Consider the following 24,147-nt stretch of genomic DNA (forward strand, 5'->3'; position numbering starts at 1 on the left):
GTCGGACAATTATTCTCCTTAGAAAGAAGATGGATGATTAATACAAGTGAATTATTATGAATAGTTGGTGGAATGACGATGTGGGAGAAATTTAATAAAACCGGAGAAAACTCATGAACACGTTTTTGTTTACTACCAACTCGCGCGACCGGGAATCGAATAAAGGACATCTCGCATCAGAGATCAGCTTATAGTGCTCCCTGTATTATGATTGTATTCTATAGTAGCCTCATACTCACATACAATGTGAAATCACTGATTTATGGCTGTAAATGCTTCTTTAATAGTTCACCTGAAAACCTTTATTGCCATTTTATATTCATACGAAAACCACATTTTATGCCAAGGATGCGGTTATAAGGACTGGTGAAGTAGTATATCTTCACATTACGAAATCCGAAATGGAAAGAAATAGTCCATCGATTTATTCAGGGATTACCTTCATAGTCTACGTGAATAAATTAAAAAGTTTTTTTTTTAAATCTATAGTCAAGTTACGATGTATTTTCTAGGGAGGTTAAAGAAAGTGAAGCTAAACGGGAAGAAAATAGAATGAACTAATTCGTGAAACAATAATACAGGGTGTCTCAAAACAACACCGATAATTGGGAGGTGATTCCTAACACCAAGATAATACAAAAAGTATAGACCAACCTGGGTACATAAATGGTTTGTTTTGGAGTTAGAGGCTGTCAAATTCATGAAATAAATGAACTTTAAAGATCCATAGATCCAAAACAATGTAACCTACCGTAGTCAGGTCAAGACTTATTTAAGAACTGGTATGTGCCCTATCAAAATACCCAAGTTTCACAATCCTGCGGTACTTTCGCGATAATTTTTATAGAGATAGTTGGTGAGTACTTGAAATTATATGCCAGTAGCCAAACTCCCTCTATAAAAATTGTTGCGAGAGTACCTTAGGATTCTGAAACATGTATTTTTGGATAGCGCACATATTAATTCCTAAGTGAAATCTTGACCCGACTACGATAGGTTCAATAGTTTTGGAGCTATGGACTTTTAAAGTTTATTATTTTCATGTGTTGTGCAGAATATAACTCTGAAAGGAAGCATTTGTGCACCTAGGTTGGTCTATACTTATGATTTTTTCTTGGTGTCAGGAATCACCTCCCAAACGTTGTCAGTGTTGTATTGAAACACCCTGTACATAAACTGAAAACCATGCTACTGCATGTACAAACAAAACCAGGATCCTGTTTCCAATTTCATCTCTACACAACTAATCAGCCATGCCATTTTATACAGACATACTGAAAATAGAAAAATTTGCTAAAAGCATGCAGACTTGTGATGGGACTTTACGTGAGTTCAAAAGAAAACTCAAATTATTAAGTAAGCGTTTCAAGTTTCTATTATCCAGCTCAACAGATACTAATATGTCTGTCTGTTCCACAATAACTTTCGTAAAATTTAAATTATATTAATGATTCTTAGCATCTGACTTCCTTTATGCTTAAGAAGTAGGCCTATTTATTTGAAGGTTTTAAGAATAAGGGGGGAAGAAGGGTAACATGCTTCGTTCAAGTTCCAGTACCCCTTATCGCAGAATCCCTCCAAGAAGGATAATAGAATACCGTATGCCCATAAACGTGATGCATCGGAATTCTCATCTACCAGTTATACCTACTGGTGGAGGGGACTTCCCTTAGTAAATGGGAGTCTACTGAAATATCCAGTATCAGACTGAAGGGTTAAGACAAGCTCACATCTCCCTTAGGCGTCAGGAGGTGTCCCGAGTGTGCAAGTCACCGCATCCCATGGTTTGACTACAACCCGGCAAAGTTGAAGAGTCCAACCCAGATCCGAGACCGAGAGCTTCCAGGAAACCAGCAAAGGTTTTAAGTTCCAGACCTGCCTACCTAGTGTTGCCTACGCGACAAGACAAGACGAGAAATAGGGTTATTTCGTCTTGTCCCGTAAAAGACTCTCGTCTCTTTTCGATTCTCAAAGAATTGTATCGATTCTTTTCTCGATTCTCGGAAAGGTTTCCTCATATAATCTCGAAACTTTCACATCCCTTCTTAAAATTTTACTTTTCTCCTCTCGAAATTATTCTCTGTTCGTTGTGCAAATTTATGTACAAAAATTATGCCCTGATTTTCTTCTTAATTTTATCTACAAGTTATCAGAAGCCTTTCGTGTCACGTGAGGTCCATGGGGTGTGTGGAATAACAACATTTAAACCATATTTATAATTGTAGTATGTTGTGTAATGAATTGTCTGTCTTTAAATGTTGATAAATCTCTTCATTGTGTTCGTACAAACACTTTTATCAATCGTGTCGCCACGTTTGGCCCAATCCTCGTTTCGGCTACCCAATTATCTGACACTTTTATGATAGATAAATGATAAGATTTGTGTCTGCCATTTTAGGCGAAAAAAGGTCCTCGTGTGGCCTAATCCTAGTTACGCCTAAAATGGCGGACAATAAGAAAAAATCGTGGAAATTCAACCAGAGGGAAATTATAAGAGAAAATTCCCTAGTATATGAAGAATTAAGAAATGCAAGATATATAGATTGATATTATATTAACTATTTTCGAGGAGTTAGAATTACCCCCAAAACTCCTTTATGTATTTACTATGACCATGAATATATATATATATATATATATATATATATATATATATATATATATATATATATATATATATATATATATATATATATATATATATATATATATATAATCGATCCAAACGATTTATGGTATGGATTCAAAATCTTAAGAATAGATTTCATCTCAGCTTCATTCTTCTATTGAAGCCAGAAGTAGTAACAACTAGTACAACTTCCGGTTTCGATATTGATTCCTAAATATTAAAAATCGTAAGAGATAACGAGAAATCGTTTTTGATGAAAATTCAGCTTCCGATAAAAAGGTTGCATGCCTCACATTATCACTCCATTGCTGCCGAAAGTTATAGATATATTTACAGTTTCAATATTGAATCTGCATAATCTGGAAATCTACAGTAAAAGAAACTCATATGTAAGAGAACTAGGTATAAATGTTTTCATAACTTTGCTTACTGCACCGAACAGCAGTAAACCTTAGCCTAGACGGCCACCCAACTGAATAAGGGGTTCAGTCGGATAGGTAGTAGACAACGTTCGCTTCATCGTATGGACTTCAGAAACCGATAACCCACGAGGTTACCACTTGTCATTATACCTCACTGCGGTTAATGTCTTACACTTGCAACAAAATGCCGTGACCGGACCATAAAAACGAGTAGTATGGAGCGATGAGTCTCGATTTCAATCTCATCACGCCGATAGTGATCTATAATTTGGTGCCAGCCCAACGAAATCATGTCAGATTGGAACTGTACAACATAATGGAGACTCCATGTTGATTTAGAGTGTTTTCCTGTAAGCAATATTTTGGACCTTTGGTACCTACTATTCAGCCGTATTGTATCGAAATACGAAGGTCTCCAGCGTCAAGCATATCTTTATTTATTTCTGTCTTATGAGTGGAAATGGAGTGTACCAGCAGGACAACCACCCTCATAACAGATCTCGGTTGGCCACCATCTGTTTGGAGGAGCATTCCACTCCTTCCTTCTGAAACAACCAACGAAAAGCCCGAATTTCAATCTCATTGTACATCTCAAAGACTTATGCTATGGACATTCCCGATGTGAAACGAGTGGAAATTCAACTCAAATGTTGTAATTTCAAAAGTAATAATAAGAATTGAAATATATTTTTCTTCTTTCTTCGTTAGTAACACATTGAGATGTTTGGATTGTGGAATTATTCAAAGAGCAATTTGTCAGCGGAGCGATTTGTCACAAATCACTCATTTCAATCAGTTGTCCATTGTTAAGTTATGAGCAATTTTAGGGATCTTTTGTCAGATCCAGCTCGAAATATTTACAAATTTCATACGAATTATAATTACAATAGAATCACAATACGAGTATCCTTTATAATGCAATATCCCTTATAATGCATTAACAGTTGCAAAGAGCATTGAAACTGGAATGAAATCCTCTTAAAGATCAGTAAAGCCTACAATAAAATAACTTCTGCATCCAGATAAGAAGAAACACACAAACTATATTTCCTTTAACATACTGATTAGCAGTACCATTTGACAATATCAGATATTTGGAAACAAGCTGCAAACTAAAAGTTAATTTAAATAGCACTCACCTTTAAACAAAATTATTAACAGGTGTAACTTGTTGTTTTTCTTTCATCTCAAATATAGCTACTATACACTCTGAGAGAGCATTAATATTCTCAAAATGATTTTTTTTTCGAAAAAATTCCCTCCAGTTTTATCTCTACGATTTTTTTATAGTTCGCCATTTTAGGCAAAACGAGGATTAGCTCAAACGAGTATCCTTATTTCGCCTAAACTGGCGGACATAAATCTTATCTTTTATCTGTCATAAAAGTATCAGATAATTGGTTAGGCGAAACGAGGATTAGGCCAAACTATGCAACATCTTTACCAATTTATAGTTTTTACTGTGACTCATGTAATACTAAAACAGAGTTCGTGAACTAAAACTTGGGAAACGAATATTACCCACGATATATGAGAAATTTCTTGCACTTATTGTCTCGACTCTCGTGAACATAAATAAAGATGAGATAAGCTAGTCTCGTGGGCAGCACTATGTCTACTTCATAGGGATTACAGCTGAAGTTCCATGTGCATTGCCGCAACCTATGGCCCACTCCAGCTAATTATTCGGAAATGAGATGAACCCTTCCTGTTCCGCAGAATGTCTCTTCACATTTGGCACATTTTACTCCATAGCAAAGATGTTTACATAGAGAAATGTACAGGTACTTACTGTATATCCGAAGCTCTAGTATAGTAACCCCTACTAAATTAGCTACCTCTTTGACTTGGTCGTCTACTAAATTTTGCCGTACATCATTCAAACATAGAACATTGTTCCGCGCTAAGTTGGTCACTTTTCGGGACACTAGAGATGACCAAGATAGACAAGTTTCACAAAAATTATTATTATTATAGAAAACATGAAATTTGCTCAGGAAAACCACACACTTCATTCAACTGCATGATGCACGGTCAGGACATAAACTCCAAACGTCATTATTTCTGGTTTTGTAGATCAGGATTCTTTACTTCTTAACTAAAATCAAATGATAAGTTAGCCACCTACAATTTGGATATTACATAATTTCGCTGCATTTCTTGACGGGAATAAATAGCCTCGCTATTGATGTCCCTATTAAACTCAGAGTAATAACAATCACTATCACTGTGGGTACATCATTGAAACTATCGGCTAAAACAGTACGAGTCTATTAGTCGTATATTGGGCACTTATGTGGGTCAGACATTGTTCAGTTAGATTGGAGTATAACATTCGTTTCAGCAGCGAAGCTACATGAGACAAGGACCTAGAGAGCGTATTCATGAGCTCACGCTAAGAATCGAATCCAGCTCTTCCATGTCAAAGGTGGGATGCTAACCACATAACCACGGAAGCAAGTGTAATTCAGTTTTCTGTGGTACTAGAGGTGGTCAAGTTAAACATGCATTATAATAAAATAATAAATAGTATCAACATTACTAAGACAATAAATTAAAATATAATTATTATTATCACACTGCTGTACAACTTACACGTGCGCATGTTAGAAAGGCGTGACAATTTCGAAATGGGAGAACCGAAACCCGTTACAATGCTATAAGGCAAATTGTTATCTGAAATCTGAGATGATGAAGCAATGTCACTGAAGAGGTATTCGCAGACCATTCACATTTTAACTTTGGCATTTGTATACAACACAACACATGTCAACGGGTCCTTCACATAGGTCGTGCAAGCTAAGCTTCTTTGCATTGCTATCGTATGTCCACAGCATACTCAAGTGGATGACACACTTATTGTTCCAATAGATCGTGTATCAAGAAATGAAGGCAGATTATAACAACGCCCAGCTGTGAAGTTAATTGATTTTCTTTTGTTAAAATTCCGTAAGTGAAATCGAAATATTATCTTTTTTTTTCCTGCTATGTTTTAAAAACGCTTTCAATATTAGCCGGTTGGAATTCATGTTCTTAGTGCGTGTTTGTGAAACTTCATATGTTTGATGAAAAGAAGGAAAAGTAAGGAAAAAAGTTAATGAAACAAAAAATATTAAAAACACTTTCATCTCTGAGCATGAAGTAGAAAGTAAACAAGAGTGCCAGGCGGTGATTATTTCCTCTGAGAGCAGCTACGACCGCTGGGGAGAACTTTGCCCTCAAATATTGTATTCTAGTGTAAATAGTAGGTGACAAGAGATTGCAACTACATGCAGCTGATTCCAGACCATCTCTGCTTCTAGGTGAGTATTAGTTGATTCATATTAATTTCGCATCTTAACTATATTTCCAAAGCATATATTTTCACATTGCAACACAATTATTTTAAGAAAAAATATAATATAAAGGTATTTCATTTCATTAACACCCATGAGAAAGGTAAATATAATTTAAGGTATAGGTACAGTATAAGTATACCACATTAATAACTTAGCGTTTCCCAATCGTTTTAGTTTCTGGCACACTAACTGTGTAACTTAAAATCCTACAGATTATTTATATATATTTAGAAACATGGACATTACGCAAAAATGATGAAAAACGTCCGGAAGCTTTCGAAATGTGGGTGTGGAGAAGAATTGTGAGAATTAACTGGATAGAGCGGAAAACGAATGAGATGGTGTTATAAATGGTGGGAGAGAAAATAACAATTTTAGATTTTATTAAGAATAGAAAGATAAACTGGTTGGGACATTGGTTAAGAGGGAACTGTATCATGAGGGACATGCTAGAGGGTATGGTAACAGGAGAGAGAGGGACGGGACGAAGGAGACTACAATTAACAGACGGTATCCAAACAGAGAAACCGTAAGTAAAGACGAAGACGTTAGCGGAAGGCCTGAAGAGTGGAAGCTTCTCAGTTGGACAAGTGATTTGCCAGAAATGGCAGAATACCAATGATGATGTTGATGATGATCACGATAACGTATAGCCAATGCCAAGCTACTTTGTATTTTTCACTATACAAACCTGGAACTGCCTGACTATCAAATAATATAAAATAGTTACTGTTACCGTTCTACAAGATAGAAATAATAACCTTCTCTATAAAGCGTGCATTATGTTCCGTAATATTTTATCTTTTTGCCGCCACACCACTGGTTCCATCGCAGCATACCGTGTAAGAATGGATGGCAACCCCTACTCAACTCATACTCTTTGCCATGGGCGGCGATTAGGGGGGGCAAAGGGGGACAGTTGCCCCCTCACTTTTTAGAAATGACCCATTATTGTATATCATTTGGAAATATAAAGTTATTATATGTATTATTGGTTCATAGAAAAAAATGATGCCATATAATATTTGCCGTTACGTGATTACGTATTGGTTATCTTCCCGTGGAGTTATGAAAGCTGCACAAATTACGTTTTAATTGCCACGGAAAATTGCCCAAAATTAACCTATTTTAGCTCCACAATTCCAGCGTACTTTCATTTCTTCTTACAAGGGCTCGATATGTTAGTCAACCGCTTTGAAACTAATTGAGATAACATTTCGAGAAAAAGAAAAAAAGGAAAAGTTTTTCACAAGTTATTCTTTAATTGCACAAAAATTGACAGTTCCTGAAATGTCTTTTCTTCTTTCTAATAGTAAGGAATATTGATTAAAAAGAGAATAACAAGAAACAACTTCTATCTTTTGTATTGTTTTGCAGTGTAATATACTAGTGAAGTGATGGGTTTATTGGTGTACGTGTGTATATACAAATAAATTTAGTGAATTCAACAGAATTCTAGATTCTAGGATTATTTTGTATAATTGGAGTGTGGAGTAATTCTAGAGATTGTTGAGTTTTGATTTATTCCAAGAAAGTGAAAACTGCACCTAATGGCAATGAACATGTTTCGGGAAGCTGCAAATGTATTTCTTTAAATGTCTTAGCATATGCTTGTAGTATTTACTGTCTTTCTAAGAGTAATAACATACATTTAACAGCATGTGTAGAATTAAAAATATAAGATGTTCATTAATTCCCAGTTTCAATATAACTTTTGCAAAACAAGGCTCATTATTCATTATTATGATTAATATTATCCTTTATATTTACTTGTTTTGCAAATTTCTTATTAAATAATTAAATCATACAATTTTCCAGACAAAATTTTAAGATGTTCATGAGCAATGAATCAAATTTCTTCTTACACCTTCGTTGTATAAGAGTACAAAGGGCTAGTACCTACTTGCGTTTCTCTTGTGAATTTACTTAAGAAAATATGAAATACGATATACAGTATTTTAACTGAAGAAGATAGTATCCTATTAGTTATACAACCTTTTGTCAAACGTAGTGTTAGCATCAACCAGGAAAACCAACATTGATATACAAATATTCAGATCATGTCTTGCCCCCCCCCCCCACTTTTAACGTCCAATCGCAGCCACTGTTCTTTGCATCATTTGTTGGTTGGTTGATTTGGTGTTTAAATTCCCGTTCAGCACCGAGGCTATATGAGACGTCGATCTACAGCTTAAGTAGGATCCGAACCACATGAGCTCCCTGCATTTAGCGCTCCTTTTCGGTACCAAGTCTAGTGTTGCCAACACATGACGAGAAAAAGTGCCTAAAACCAATAGCTAAAAATGGGCAGAATGAGCTAGAAAACTATCCAAACGGATATTGCAATTTTGAAATCCCTAGAAGATTAAAAAAAAAAAATCTGCATAAGTGCGTAAAATCTGCGTGTACATGAGTAGTGATGAATGTGCTGCTATAAAGAATGAAAATTTCGCTTTTGCCTTATTCAGTACTACCCGAGACTGAAGGACTAAGCTCAGAACTAAGTTTCGTTTGTCGTTTACTGATAACCGGCTTTGATACTGAAGTGTGTTTATTTATTTCTTTAAATAGACCCTAAGGTCTTGTTTTTTTAAGTCATACATTTTAGCTCTCGTTTCTGATTCCTAAAATTTGCAAAATACGTTAGTATTGTCTATTGAAACAGGCTTAATCCAATCTTCTAATTCTGGCATATTCTCCCATTCAGTTCTACGACTGTGTATACTGAGATTTGGATTTTTTTTTAATTCTCACACTAATTACTGCTAATCGTACAACCCAACACAGCACTAATAAAGAAAAGAACATGATACACAACCAATAAAAAAATCTTAGGCAGTATTCCAACAGACTCTACTTCACAAACTTTCTGCGCACAAAAACTTATATCTAATTGAACTTTAATCTAATTGTAAATAGCAAAATGATGCACAGAATCTAGCAACAAGTAGCTAAACTCAGGAAGTGGCTAGAAACTAAAAGTATATGGCTAGAAGAGCCACTAGTAGCTTTTCCAAAAATTAGTGGCAAGCTAGGCTCTCAAAATGGCCAAATCTAGCCACAAAGTGATTAAATTGGCAACATTAATCAAGTCTATAGGTTCTATAAGACATGGATTTATAGTTAAATTCAAACCATCGTGTAATACATTTAATGCTCTTCCATTAGTAATCGAACCTCGAATCACGCGAACAAGATTGATTTTTGAGTTTTTACGTGCCGTTCAGCAGCGAGGCTATGTGAGACGTGGACCTACTGATTAACGTGGAATCCGAACCACATGAGCTCCCGCCGAATCGAACCCGGGTCTACGCTAACCGCTTAGCCACGAAGGAGCTCCACGCGAACAAGAGGTGCACATGCTAACACTAATATAGACTAGAAAGGGGGGGGGAGCTCTTATGGACTAACAAAATACAAACAAAACTGACAAATCATTTTCTAGAAAATCGTGTCAACGAAACGTATTTGTCATTGAAACTACTTTGTGAATTTTCCTTGAAAAATAAATACATACATAAAACGACAGAGCGTTATTAAGAAAACAATATCGCCTTTTTTTTTTTTTTTTTTGTTAGGAAGAAACTAATTATGAAACCTTCAAAAGCATTAGTGACATGTTGATTTATAGAAAATTTAAAGAAAATACGAATTTTTGAGCTTTCTAAACTAAAACATCGTTAGTTTTACTTTCTGTGGTTCGATAAGAGACCACATGTATTCATGGCGTCGTGAGTTTTATCGGCATTCTCCTCTTTCGTTCCACCCTCTTATTTCACCATTTCTTTTTCATAATCAACTGCTTTTATTAATCATCTGTCTCCCTTAGCCTAAAGAGCATAACCGTAGGGTATTAATAAATTAAAGATGTAATTTTTTGCCTCATTTTTAGTTTTGTTGATTGATAGTTTTGCAATTTAAACTTTCTTTTCAGCGTCGATACTATATCAGATGTGGATTTACGACTGATCGTGGGAATTGAGCCATATAAGCTTTCACCGGGAGTTGAATCCGTATGTGTTCTTCTGTCCAAAATGATTGTCGCACATCTATAACTGTCTTGTTGTGGGAATATAATTTGATAATGATTTTGCAGGGTACTTTTAATACTGTTACTATGTGTATAATCGGGAAATTTATATTTGTGGTAAATTTCATAGGAAAAGAATTATAAATACGAAAATTAGAGTGAGTAAAACAAAATGTTGCTAAATGGACAAGAAAGATTTATTTCGTTTTATTGTTCTTGTTTACTGCTCCTTTGACATGAAATTTGCCGCATACATGTCTTTGCCGATTATACACATACTAACATTATAAAAAATACCGGACGAAATCGTTATCAAATTATATTCCTACAACAACATATTTATGCGACAATCATTTTGGACATGAGTGTACCACACTAAAGGTGAAGACGCTAAGCATTAATCTCATAATCGTTATAGGGTAGAGTAAGTTAAAAATAGAATCAACTTTCCTAAGGAGCTCCACAGGAGCAGTAGATTTAAAATTTCGTTCCAGTTGATTGATGGATATAGCTTTTAGGCCTTTGCGTATATAGACAGACGCAGGGGATAAAATTGAACAGGAACACCGGGGGACGTAGTTTCCCCACGTCCAAAAATATCTATGTCGTTCCTCCACTTCCTAAAAAATTACAATGGACAAAGATAGGCACGGGGGACGGTGTGATGTCATGCGTCTCCCTATCTTTTTAGATCCCCTTTTACCCTTGTACAGACGGACATAAAAACGGCTGTTTCTTTTGTATATTTGTTAAAAATTGGAAATAAGTTTCAGTCAACTTTAAATTTTTCTCTATAGATAGAGGTATTATATGTTCCGTTTCGACCGGAACAGTTTAGGCTTGAGGGTTGTCATTTTCAAATTCGAGTTAAGAAATTTCCCTGCTTTCGTGGAGAACACTAATTCATTCAAATCTTAGATCTCAAGCGCTGTTTTAGTGGTGCATGATTCAAACCATTGATAAAGTGATTATACGGACATAATGAAGATCGTTCATCAGCGTTTGAAAATATACTAGTCATTACACAATTTGCTTCAATAAAATAATTGGTTTGAATCTTGTTATATCACACACATCGTGGACCTCTTGTGACGCGGAAGGATTGTGATAACTTCTGGAGAAAATTGAGAAAAAAATCAAGACATAAGTGTTCTACATACATTTACAAAACGTGACGAGAACAATTCCAGTCTAGTCGTTTTCTGATAATCGAGACAAGACGAGAAAAAACATTCTTCGAGATTCCAGACGAGACGGGACTTCTACAAAATTCACGAGACGAGACCAAAACAAGAAAGGCTTATTTTTTGTATCGTTTCGTGTCATGAACAACACTACATAAGAGGAATGAAGTAAAAAGTGTTCTTTTGCACAGTAATATCGATCTTTTCGATCATTTTTACATGCGCAAACCTTTCCTCCACCTCACTCTTTACCCATATTAGCAATAAATTTGATCTTCAAAGGCATAGGAAATGTCACTATGAATTGGATACTTATATTCTAATATTTGGCGTTTTCTATTTGGTCTAGGAATTAATTTGTGCGGTTGGTACGCACACATTGAAGCTGTAGTACAAACACAAAATACATAAATACCTTAAGAAAAATATTGTCCATCGCTAGCCACCACTTTCGCCCATCTGTCAGGCAATGTACGGATTCCGTGGCGAAAGAAGTCCTCATCCTTGGAAGCGATCCAGTCAGAGACCCATGTTTCGATATCTTCTGAAGAAGTAAACCGCTGTCCAATCAAATCGTTGTTCATGCAATCGAACAAGTAGTAGTCCGAAGGAGCAACGTCTGGTGAATACGGCGGGTGGGGTAAAACTTCCCATCCGACATTTTCTAAATAGGTTTTGACCGGTTTTGCGACATGTGGGCGAGCGTTATCATGTTGAACAATAAGTTTATCATGTCTGTTCTCCCATTCTGGTCGTGTTCTGGCCAGAGCTTGCTTCAAACGCATTAATTGTCGTCGATAACGTTCTCCATTCATAGTTTCACCGGTTGCAGCAGCTCATAGTACACCACACCTTTCATATCCCACCATATACACAGCATAACCTTTGCACAGTGAATATCTCGTTTTGGTTGTGATGGACCTGGTTCACCTGGTTTCACCCAGGCCTTTTTTCGTTTAGGGTTCTCGTAATGGATCCACTTCTCATCACCCGTAATAATTCGATGCAGAAACCCCTTTCTGCTCTGTCGTTGAAGCAGCAATTCGCAAATGCTTTTTCGTCTTTCAACGTCTCTGTCTTTCAATTCATGTGGAACCCAATGTGACATCTTTTGAATCATTCCCATGGCTTTCAAGCGTTTGGAGACTGTTGTTTGATCAACGCCTAATACTGCTGCAAGTTGTTCCTGCGTTTGACACGAATCCTGCTCGAGCAATGCTTGATTTTTTTTTGGCTGTCCAGCTCGCTCTTGGTCTGCCAAGCCGAAATCGCCACTTCTAAACCGTGCAAACCACTTCTGACACGTTCGCTCAGCTAGAGCATGGTCACCATACACTTCCACCAAAATACGATGACTTTCAGTCGCACATTTCTGCATGTTAAAGTAATGCAGCAGGACACCCCGCAAAAACGCTTTATCAGGCACAAATTGCGCCATGTTCACTTAACTACAAACTGGTGTTGTTGACGCTTTAATCCACTGCCCTATACTACGAACGATACGCGACAGGGGTTTGCAACACATGTGTGGATACACGGAACTGTGGGACGCTCCGTTCGTTGCGCCATCTCTTGTCCACCCGCACGAATTAATTCCTAGACCAAATATTATTTTTGCACAATCCATCTCAATAAACCCGAAAACTATGGATTGACGGAACGCTAAACAAGAATTTTAGGAATGATCCAGAAATGCATCTAACTATTGCGATCTTGACAAACAATTAGTTTTTGGATCAGGGGCCACAAAGTTTTTGAATGGCCACTAAATACAATTTCCATTATTTTCTTAATGGAATAAACACATCATACTGACTTAAGTGATAGATTGGGTTTGGCTACACTATATTCAGTTTTCCAGATATAAGGCATACAAGAACATTTATGATCAAAATATATTTGAGTTTTTGGATCAGGGGCTACAAAATTTTTGAGTGGCCCATAAATCAAGTTTCCTTATCTTTTACGGCATAAGAACATCATACTGAGTTAAGTGATAGTTTGGGTTTGGCTATAGTGTATGTAGTTCTCCAAATATAAGGCGTACAAGAAAATTTTTGCCTAAAATATATTGGATCTTTTGATTCAAAAACATGAAATTAATATCAATAATAAATCGGATGCTGGAGTGATCTACAAGAAGTTGAAAATGACATTTAAAGACAATTAAATCAGACAATGTCCATAAAACTTACTTTAAGTACATTGTGGAAAACGTTTAATGTTCGCTGCTTTGCATTTTTCTCTTGGTTTCTGACAGTTCTATATCCCTTACGAACATTTTCTATATACTACACAAGTCGTTTCCCTTGACATCGCTACTCCTGTAACCTATATAAATCATAACATATATTATTTTGGACTATGAATTGTAAGTGAAGAGAAAACAAAGATAATACAAAAGAGTGTAATATTGAACACATAGAAAACTAAGAAATTTCCTGCAAACACAGTACAAACCGGAAAATAAAGAGAAACAGTAATGAGTAGTGAAGTAAAATACGAATAATAATAATAATAATAATAATAATAATAATAATAATAATAATAATAATAATAATAATAATAATAATAATAATAATAATAGAAATTGCAGTTCTTATCTTTTAGATTTTCGTTCTTACCGCTGATAGTGAGAGAAAGTTTTCATGCAATGTCATCAGTATGTGAGAAAATTTCTCAGCGTATATGGAACGAGATAAAAATCAGAATAACAAACACATTGGTAGACACTAACAAGTCATTCCTTAAAATTATATACTGTATGTAGTATTAAGCATCTTTGAAAGGAGAGCAAAAACCTTGAAAAAGAGAAAAAGCAATTTTCTTTGTTCGTAAAGTGTGTGTAGGGTTAGGGAAACGACCTCTCAATCGTTTTATTATGTATGTAGTGATGTAAAACGAGTAGAAATGTTTTAAATGCAAACATCTAAAAAGAACTAAGAAAATTAATAAGATGTAGGGGTAGACTCACAGCAAATCTAGCGAATTTAATCCCTTTCAAATATTTTGAGTGCCTTCGTTTATTTTAGGGAATTTTGAATTATATATTCGCACACATGAATATTGGATGAGCTTAAAATAATTAAATTTACTTCCTTCTTCGTAATGCAACATTACCCATGCTTTTATTACTATTTACTATCTTGATCTTCTTTTATTTTTATTTTTTAAGACACCTTACCAGGCCCGTAGCCAGCCCAAAAATGTAAAGGGAGGGGGGGCGGCTGAAGTTAGGGGTGCCCGATCGAACCATATTATAGTTCATTTGCAAGCCTACTGTGATAATTTTAGGTGGTCAGCAATAATTTAGGGGGGCCAGACCCCCTAGACCCCCCTGGATACGGGCCTGCACCTTACTCCTAATCAACTTTATAACTACAACAGTAATATAGATCACACACAATGCAGCATTGCATCACAAACTTAATCCGTTCCGTGACGTTCTTCGTGACCCAAAATGTTCTTAAACCAAAATTTACTTTTCCCACTGAAATTTGTGCAAATACAACTAATTCGCTCTAACCATAGAAGCATAGTACTGTATGGATTTTTACACTTTTAAATGCTTTGAAAAAATAGGACGAAAATGTCATTATCATTTTTAAAGACAAATAACTAACACTCAATTAAACAAAACAACTTGAAAGCTAAAAAAAAAAAAAAAAAAAGACTCAAAACAGTTTTTGATCACAACATTCTAACAGATAATGTTCACGGCAAGCGCACAAAAGCACTAGTGGTTGCTGCTTGGAATTGTGGGTACATGTGCTAGTGTCCGCGTTCATAAGCCCACAGAATAAATAGTTCACATAACTGTTCATGAACCGAGGCGTTCATAATCGGAAGATCCCACCCTGGTTCGATTCCTGGCGGGAGCTCTTGAGGTTCAAATTCCTTGTCGAGGTGCTTCTCTTGTGAAAGGAACGCTGAACTTCAAACTAACCACCAATCGAACATGCAAATCTAGTCCTTAGTTGTAAACAACTTGCCATTAAGGTTCTCTAATAATTCAGCAAGGAATTATGATTTAATATATTGTATCTATATAGGGGCCTAACTATAGGGGCCTAAATAAAAATGAAAGTGGCTATATTTGTGACTTAACATTTGAACCAGAAAACCGATCTTGACCAAAATTTTCAACGTAGTCGAGGTTCGGGGCTAGGATGGTTTCTATCATTTCACTTTGACGGTGCAACTTAGGGGAGGGAGACATGTATAAAAATTATCGAAAATGACAGATATTATTGTCGAATCCATAGTTTTTGGGGTCGCTGAGGTGAACAGTGACACTTCCGATGCTGTTTAAATCCAAATTCAGTCCCCCATTAGTACTTCTAAGGGAAGATGGAACATGAAAAATAATTGCAAATGACCGATATTAGTGTCGAATTCGTAGTTTTTGAGGTCTTAAAGTTGATTGGACCCATTTTGATGCCCTTTTATGTCCAAAATGATAATATTCTCCCCGTGCGAAGAACGGCTATTCTGCTAGTGGAAAATACATTTCTCTTTGACGCCATCTTAAATATTATTTTGTTAATTTGTAGTGGGTTTATTAACCTGTGGATTGGGATCTTTCAGGGGGACTCGAGAGGAATACGTGAGGGCCGAGAATGAAAGTAAAAAAGATAAGTATAAGTAGAATCTAATAGCAGTAATATATGTTTCTAAAGAGTATTTTCAACTTCTTATTTTGATGGCCATACTTTTATTTGCTTTTGTCAGCTTCAGCAAAGAGTGTTAAATAAAATTTCAAATAAATAAAGAATTGTCTAAAGAAAAAATGGAATAAAACAGGAATGTGTAAAACTCCATATTGAAATACTATTTAAAATTATGCTTAGTGTGAAACCTGTCTGATTTCCCTAGATTTCATAAGTGACAAGCTTCAATAATAATCAAAAACATACTTCACAAACCGGAAATTACTTTTAGGGCCACATACAAGACGATATTATGAAAAAAAAGAAGAAAAAAAAGAGAGAGAGTGATCTTGATATGAAACTGGTTGGGAAAGCCTGGTTTATAGTGTTGACTATAAGGCCTAACAACGTATTAAATCCGTAGGGAATTTGTAGTTAGTATTTCCACGAGACGAAAAAGAATTTTCTTCATTGGATACGGGACGAGAAACAAGTGTTGCAATAGAAAAACGTTTTTCGAGACGAGACAGCACTTTCATGGCACCTTTACTAGGTGAGACATGCATCGTCTCTCGTGTGCAACACTATTTATGGTAGAGTTGAATGGAAAATATTGCAAATATTAAGTTATCTATCATTGCTAAGTACGATGACATATTGTACAACCGACAATACAGGAAAACATGTAGCTTACTGAAATTCTAGGTACGACTTTGTTATTTCATGATGAGAAGTAAATAATTAATGATTTGAATTATTTGGAAAGTTTTTAAAGTATTACGAAAATTGTAAAAAAAAAAAAAAAAGCCTATATCAAAATGAGAGTTAATTGTGTTATTGAAATTGAAAAAAAAAAAAATCAAGAATTTCTTCCAGAATTTGCTCAAACAGGTAAATCAATACGGGTGTAGAACAGTATGGAATGAAAAAATGGGAATTTTAAAACTTTATTTGTAACAATGGGGAAAATATGCATTTAGATGTGCAGAAGACAAAACTAAAATTTTAGGGTAATTTGAGCATGCTTTGAGGTGTCGCAAATACGATAAAGTTTCATAAATTTGAAATTCTTGTTGTATTTCAGCCTCTTACGCTCTTCTTTTATATGCACTATAAAAGCTTTAATTATACTTGTTATTTATTTTTATTGAATTAACAGACATTTGGGGAAGGGAAGAAGAAGTAAGGAGTAATAGTTCCATCTTAGAGTAACATTTTGTTTTAAACAAGTCGAGAGGTCCTTCGTGGCTAAGCGGTTAGCGTACGCGCCTTTGGCGTGGGAGACCCAGGTTCGTTTTCCGGCGGGAGCTCATACAGTTCGGATTCCACGTTAATCAGTAGGTCCCGTCTCATATAGCCTCGCTGCTTAAAGGAACGTTAAACTCAAAATCAACAGTCATTAAGCAAGTCGATTTTTGCATGATAATTTATTTTTTTTAACTTCGTAATACATTTAAAGCTCTCTTTGCTTTCTACGTTGAAAGTTTGTTTCATCAATAATAATTAAAAAAAAAAAAAAAAAAAAAAAAAACATAAGTACAATAAAGGTTTTTATAGTGCAAATAAAACAAGAGTGAAAGAAACTGAAATAGAACAAAAAATTCAAATTTATGAAACTTTATCGCACTTCCGGCACCTCAAAGCATGCTCTGATTACTCAAAAATTTTACTTCGGTCTTGTTCACATCTAAATGCATCTTTTCCCCGTTATTAGAAATAAAGTTTTAAAATTCGCATTTTTTCTCGTTTCACTCTAATGTAGAATTCTTTCTTTACATGCTCTGAGAAAATATCTAAAGAAGGTTCAGGATATATGATGACATTAAGTGACTCAGACCTCTGCACGTTACAGTAGTCGTTTCCAATAACCTAACAAGGCATCAATTTCTGGATTAAGGAAAAAGCCAGATGAAATATTAGCAATTAGGTTTGACCCAGATATTGCAACCAGTAACAAGAACAAACTCTCTCTCTCTCTGTCTCTGCCGCCATCTATCAAGAACTCTTGCGCATGTCTTGAGGCGACGACTACACAATTCGGATGGTAATTACAGGATAGACTCCTCGCAGTCTTGGTTATTGCCCCCACACGAACAGGTGAAAGTTATATATTCTGCTGTGCTGTAACTTTTTATAATAGATTCAGTAGAATAGTTTTCCTTATAATAGAATACATCATTTTATTCGAGCGACTTGGTGAGTGGAACGATTTTTCAATTTTGTCTTCTTTCTATGTTACTTCACAAAACTTATATAGTCGATTCAACAAATACAGGAATTGGTATGTTAATTTGACATTCAGGAGAACTTGTCATGCAACATCACTTAATCACAGTGCAGTGCACTTCGTGGGTCATGTTCCAACCATTGATTGTGGTTTAACTACTTAGTACGGAGCAGTGGCGCCCGAAGAATTTTTTTAGGGGCCCATCTCCATGGTTACTATATTACGTCTGGTATTTCTGGTATCCAAAATCAGGGGTTTGCTATATTACGTATACATTTTCGTGAGCCAGGGGCCCGGACTCTACCCTGTCCCCCTTCGGACGCCCACGGTACGGAGCTAACCAATTGGCCCATTAAACAGAATCTACTTTTAAAGTGAATATGTCAGCTAACTATAGTTTCAAAACAGACGAAAATCATATGCACGAAGAAATTAAATGTCGACTAAAAGCAGAGAATTCGTATTATTCAGTTCAAAATCTCTTGTCATCGCGAATGCTGTCGAGGAATTTGAAGCTTAAGATAGACTCTATATAAAATGCTAATCATACCTGTTGTTCTGTATGGTTGCGAAACAAGGTCGCTTACTCTGAGGGAAGAACATAGTCTTAAAGTATTTGAGAACAAGATCCTCAGATTTTTACGTCCCGTTCAGCAGCGAGGCTATATGAGACGTGGACTTACTAATTAACGTGGAATCCGAAACACATGAGCTCCCTCCTGGAATCGAACCCGGGTCTCCCGCGCCAAAGGCGCGTTCGCTAACCGCTTAGCAACGGATGAGCTCAGGGAATGGCGGAAACTTCATAACAAGGAACCATATAATTTATACGGTTTACTAAACATTGTTAGGGTCATCAAGTCTAGGAGGCTTAGGTGAGCAGGACATATAGCTAGGATGGAAGAAAATAGAAACACTTTCAAAGTTTTGCCTGGGAATCCAATCGGAAAACGACCATTAGGAAGACCTAGGCGCAGATGGGAGGACAATATTAAGATGAATCTCGCAGAAATAGGACTACAAAGTAGAAACTGGATACAGTTAGCTAAGGATAGAAGTCAGTAAAGAGCTTTTATGAACGCGGCATTGAACCTCCGGGTGCCATAGGCCATATATTATAGTTGGATAGTTAGTTAGCTATAGATTCAAATATTTGTTTGTCATCATATTAGAGGTTCGCATGGACAGAATTTGAAACGTCCAATCTGATGGGATTTGTAATTTAAAACGTACGGTCCACCCCAAGCTAAATCGCAAAATACAGTTCAACCAGTTTCAATCCCGACTGGGTTACTCTACAGGGGCGTTATTTGGACGCCAGGGAAGGGAGGGGGCACTTGCCCTCTGTGTGTGGGAAAGACAATTTAATCAATAGTATCTTCTAAATAATTAAAAATAAATTTAACGATATTTGATATTTAACATCTCGTAGACTCCTGAAACAATTTTGGCGATTTTTGCTACATGAGTGGATAATGGTCTTAGTTTTTTTAATAACATATTTTCAGCAAGGGAGGAGGTATGGGTGACGGAGTGACGAGTGGGAGTGAAAAATAATCGAAAACGATCGGTATTAATGAACAAACCATAGTTTAAGGGGTCGCTGAGATGAATAGCAACACTCCGTTGCCAAATTCATCACCCGTCGGTATGAAAGAGTGAGGAATGGGAATGGGAAAAGGTTACATGTAAAAATAAAAAAAAAAGACCGATATTAGTGCCAAACCCATAGTTTCTAAAGATACTGAGAAGAATAGTGACACTCATTAAGCCCAAAGCCCTATATCATTAAGCCCAAAATCATTTTCTATTGACATGGGGTAAGGGAGTGGACTGGTAATGAGTGACGGATAAAAATAATCGAAAACTACTAAATTTAGTGCCCAATCCATGATCTCAGGGTTGCAGATATGAATAGCCCAAATTCATTCCTTATGGGCATGGGTGGTGTGAAATGAGGAGATATGAAATGAAGTGAATTATTTCAGTTTAACGTCCCAGGATTATGCACTTTAAACTAAGGAAGACGATGATTAAGGCAAGTGAATGATGAAAAAAGAATTGTTGAAATGAGAAAGTGGGAGGAAATGGAAGTACTCCGAGAAAACCCACGGACATGATGTTGTTCACCACAAATTTACTTTGGTGGGAATCGAACCAGGGACCCTATGCACCAGACGTAAGCGCTCTACCGCTGAACAACCGTGCCTCCCTTGAAGTGAGAAGAAGGGTGACGTATAAAAATAATCGAAAACGAGCAATATTTGTGTCTCTTATCCGTAGTTTTCAGGATCACTGAGATAAATAGCGTGATGCTTCCATCGGTATGGGGGTTCGAAGGGCGAGGGTGGGAGTGGGTAACATTACGGAAATCTATCATTACACTTTCTTTGAAATGCGTATCCTAGGGTGAAAAGAACTAAAATACTTTCCACAAATCTACTCTCTCTGTAGGGAGAATCCACAAATCTATTTTCTCTGTAGGAAGAACATACATTCCAACTAATAATACAGTTTGGGAAAGACAATGGGGAAGATGACGTGAAATATTTCCGTGTGTGGGGTATGGATAGACGCCGTTATCCGTTAAGATGTTAATGAATTGATTTGATTAACGACCTCGTCCGAGATAATCGTTCTAGTACACCTATCTATTGCAAATTATTATTATTATTATTATTATTATTATTATTATTATTATTATTATTATTAATAATAATAATAATAATAATAATAATAATAATAATAATAAATAAAATATTCGCATTCGTCTGAGAGTTATCGAACGGAAAAATAAAATGAAATATTTGAGTTTTACATCCCACGGTAATGCCGGTTAGGCTAAAGGAGTCGGTGATGATGAGAGATGAGTGAAATGGTGGAATGAAGAAAGCGGGAGGAAACGGGAGAACCCCGAGAAAACCCACGAGCACGGTGTTTGTCCACCGCAAAGTTCACTTGGCGGGGGTTGGGATCAAACCCGGGACACCAAGCATCAAATGTGAACGCTGTACCATTGAGCCACCGCGCCCCCCAGTTATCGAACGGAGTAACAGACAAACACAATAACAAAACAGACGGAGTACATAACAAAACAACACAATCTTATAGGTCTCTCGGTGTGATCTTACTAATATAGTGTTCAATTCCTGGTGGAGATATTCGGTCGAAAAATTGTAACAGTTTTTTTTTTTCAGCCAACCATCCTGAGTGATAGTTTCCTCATTCACACTAGGGTTGCCAACTCTGGAAAGTAAAAAGCCAGCACCTCCTTAAAATTCCCTGTAATATAGGTCTAAGTGTCAAGTATCTCTGTTCGGACTGATACATGGGAAAGAAATGTACTATCGTGAGCAAAAGTGCATTAGCACCTATATTTTGCATATCCTTAGTACAATACATTCACTAATAGGCTTAATATATATATTGTGCTATAAATGAAAAACTGAAATTGGCATTGATCATTTTATTGTATTTAGCAGTAATTGTCACTTCTTTAAAATTATCGAAACAGATTAATAGAAGTATATTATCCTTTATGTTACCATTTTAGATGTGGAAAGTTAAATTTATTCTTTAAACTTCAACTACAGGAAATTGCTTTAAGAAGTCTTTTTTCACTCTCAATGAATGTATAAAATTCCTTATAAGTAAATTTCAAATTTTCCATGTTACAGTCCCTGTTATCCCTTTAAAATTATATAAACAAATTAACAAAATATATTAGTCGTTGATAGATGGTGAAAGGTAACAGTTTTGAATTTACAAAATGAAAGTTACTTTTTAAATCTATGCTTCGAACTACATACAAATTAAAAAAAAAAACTGTCATAAAGGGGTTGGTATGAAATTTGTGCCGGCCACCGGCTTTAATCAAAATAACAGGAATATTTCCGACCAGACCGGTCAGAAACCGGCCAGTTGGCAACCCTAATTCACACCAAACAAATGCCTGGATAGTACCTAATATAATGATCCTAGGCCGCTTCCTCCCTACCCAATTCTTTTTCTCCTCCCCGATTCCTTGGACAGTATGTTCGGTGAAGGACTTCATCGTTCACACGTGACGGGCTAACACGTCCATACCTGCCAAAAGCAAGACATCTAATTCCTAATCCTAATCCTTAATAATAATATAAGAATGAAAAATGTAAAAATCTATTTATTTTAGAATCACGCAGTGAGACTTATAAAGTTATGTTGTTAGTGCATGCGTTTCTTACTCTGCACGACAACCCCTGAAAGGGAGAGTTTTTAAAATCTGTTCCTGGTAATAGACAGCTGGAATGATTATCTCGACCGAGGCCGTTAATGGAGTAAATTCGTTTACATCTTAATGACTAACGGCGACTTTAACTGGGACTACCGTATCTATTCCCCTATTCCACACATGTAAGCTAATTTTTAATTGTTTTTCGTTAATAGATAGCTAGACCCATTAGCTCGGCCGAATTTCTTAATGGAAAAATGAAATGAAATCTTTGTGTTTTACATCCCATGGTTATGCCGACTAGGCTAAATGAGACTGTGATGATGAGAAATGAATGAAATTGTGCAATGAAGATAGTGGGAAGAAACGGGAGGACCCCGAGAAAACCCACGCACACGGTGTTTGTCCACCACAAAGCTCATTGGGCGCGAGCTACGATCGAAGCAGGGACCCCACGCACCAGAGATGAACGCTCTACCACTGAGCCACCGCGGCCCCCAATTTGTTAATGGAGTCAATTTGTTAACATATTCAGACCTTCACAGATAACGGTGGCTATGCATGTCCTATACGAGGAAATATTTTAAGTAACCCACTCTACTGCTTTTACCGAAGTTTATATCAGATTGTCTTGCGTCCCGCGTTTCCAAACCTAACCTAATTATTTTACTGTTGTCTTGGCTCAAGATAGGACCCTGATGATCTCCGTTCCTGCGACAATAAACTCTTGGATTTCCGTAAGTCAAACAGTCAATTATATCTGTTTGCTTTATATGCTCGAAATTTTGGAAGGTTTCTATAGCAAGAAAGATGGATGATAAAAAAAATTTAATGTTTGTGTTCAATATTATTTTAAAATGAAGAAATTAGAAGCAAGAACCCTTAATTTAGCCGAAATTACGAAAGTTACCAACTCTGTTTGAAAGGTCATTTTTCTATACCAGGATGGAATTCAACGTAGAACTGAGGCTTCCACGTCAGTGATAGAACAATGTGGATTCATATCCAGAAACAAAATATTTAATCAAATATTTCTAACATTTCTTATATCTACAGGCTCCATATAAATGAAGCAAAAAGTGGAAATTATCTATCAAAATGGACGAATTAAAACATAATATTAAATGAAAATCACGTCTTGCAGTAGAACAGACGCATAGCACGTTAGAAATCGGTAGTTCAGTTAAGCACGAGAACGTAGAATCAACAGTAAATGTGGTTGAAGAGAGTTCGAGTCTCGTACACATTTTGTTTACTATTACAATAGCTTATACTTTAGATTTCTGTATGTAAGAAAAACAATTAAGCTACTTCATATGTTTAAAACTCATCATGATATCAAAATGAGAAAAAAATACCATGCTTCTATCTGTATTACTGAACTGTTCTTTATTTTTGTTTGTAGAAGTTTTGTAATTATTTTCTGTATGCTCTTTTATGTATAAACAATGCTTTCCA

The 24,147-nt window shown here is 36.1% G+C and overlaps 1 protein-coding gene and 1 long non-coding RNA gene across 5 annotated transcripts in view; one reads left to right on the top strand and one right to left on the bottom strand.

Moving 5' to 3' along the window:
* The window catches only part of LOC145678599 (uncharacterized), a 245,489-nt gene that overhangs the window by 192,560 nt on the left and 28,782 nt on the right, over nt 1-24,147 (bottom strand). The gene's annotated exons all lie outside the window — the stretch shown is intronic.
* Nucleotides 5,790-24,147, top strand: part of LOC145678596 (aminopeptidase N-like) — a 124,039-nt gene continuing 105,681 nt past the window's right edge. Inside the window, exon 1 of one of the 4 annotated variants that reach the window (XM_081748936.1) lies at nt 5,790-6,353. The gene's annotated coding sequence lies outside the window, so the exon portion shown is untranslated. Of the gene's footprint in view, nt 6,354-18,249; nt 18,449-24,147 lie in introns of those variants that run through there. The other 3 variants (XM_081748939.1, XM_081748935.1, XM_081748937.1) reach the window with 3 other exon arrangements.

This window comes from Thermobia domestica, chromosome 2, assembly GCF_964235325.1.
Source record: "Thermobia domestica chromosome 2, izTheDome1.hap1.1, whole genome shotgun sequence".
Taxonomy (NCBI): Eukaryota; Metazoa; Arthropoda; class Insecta; order Zygentoma; family Lepismatidae; genus Thermobia; species Thermobia domestica.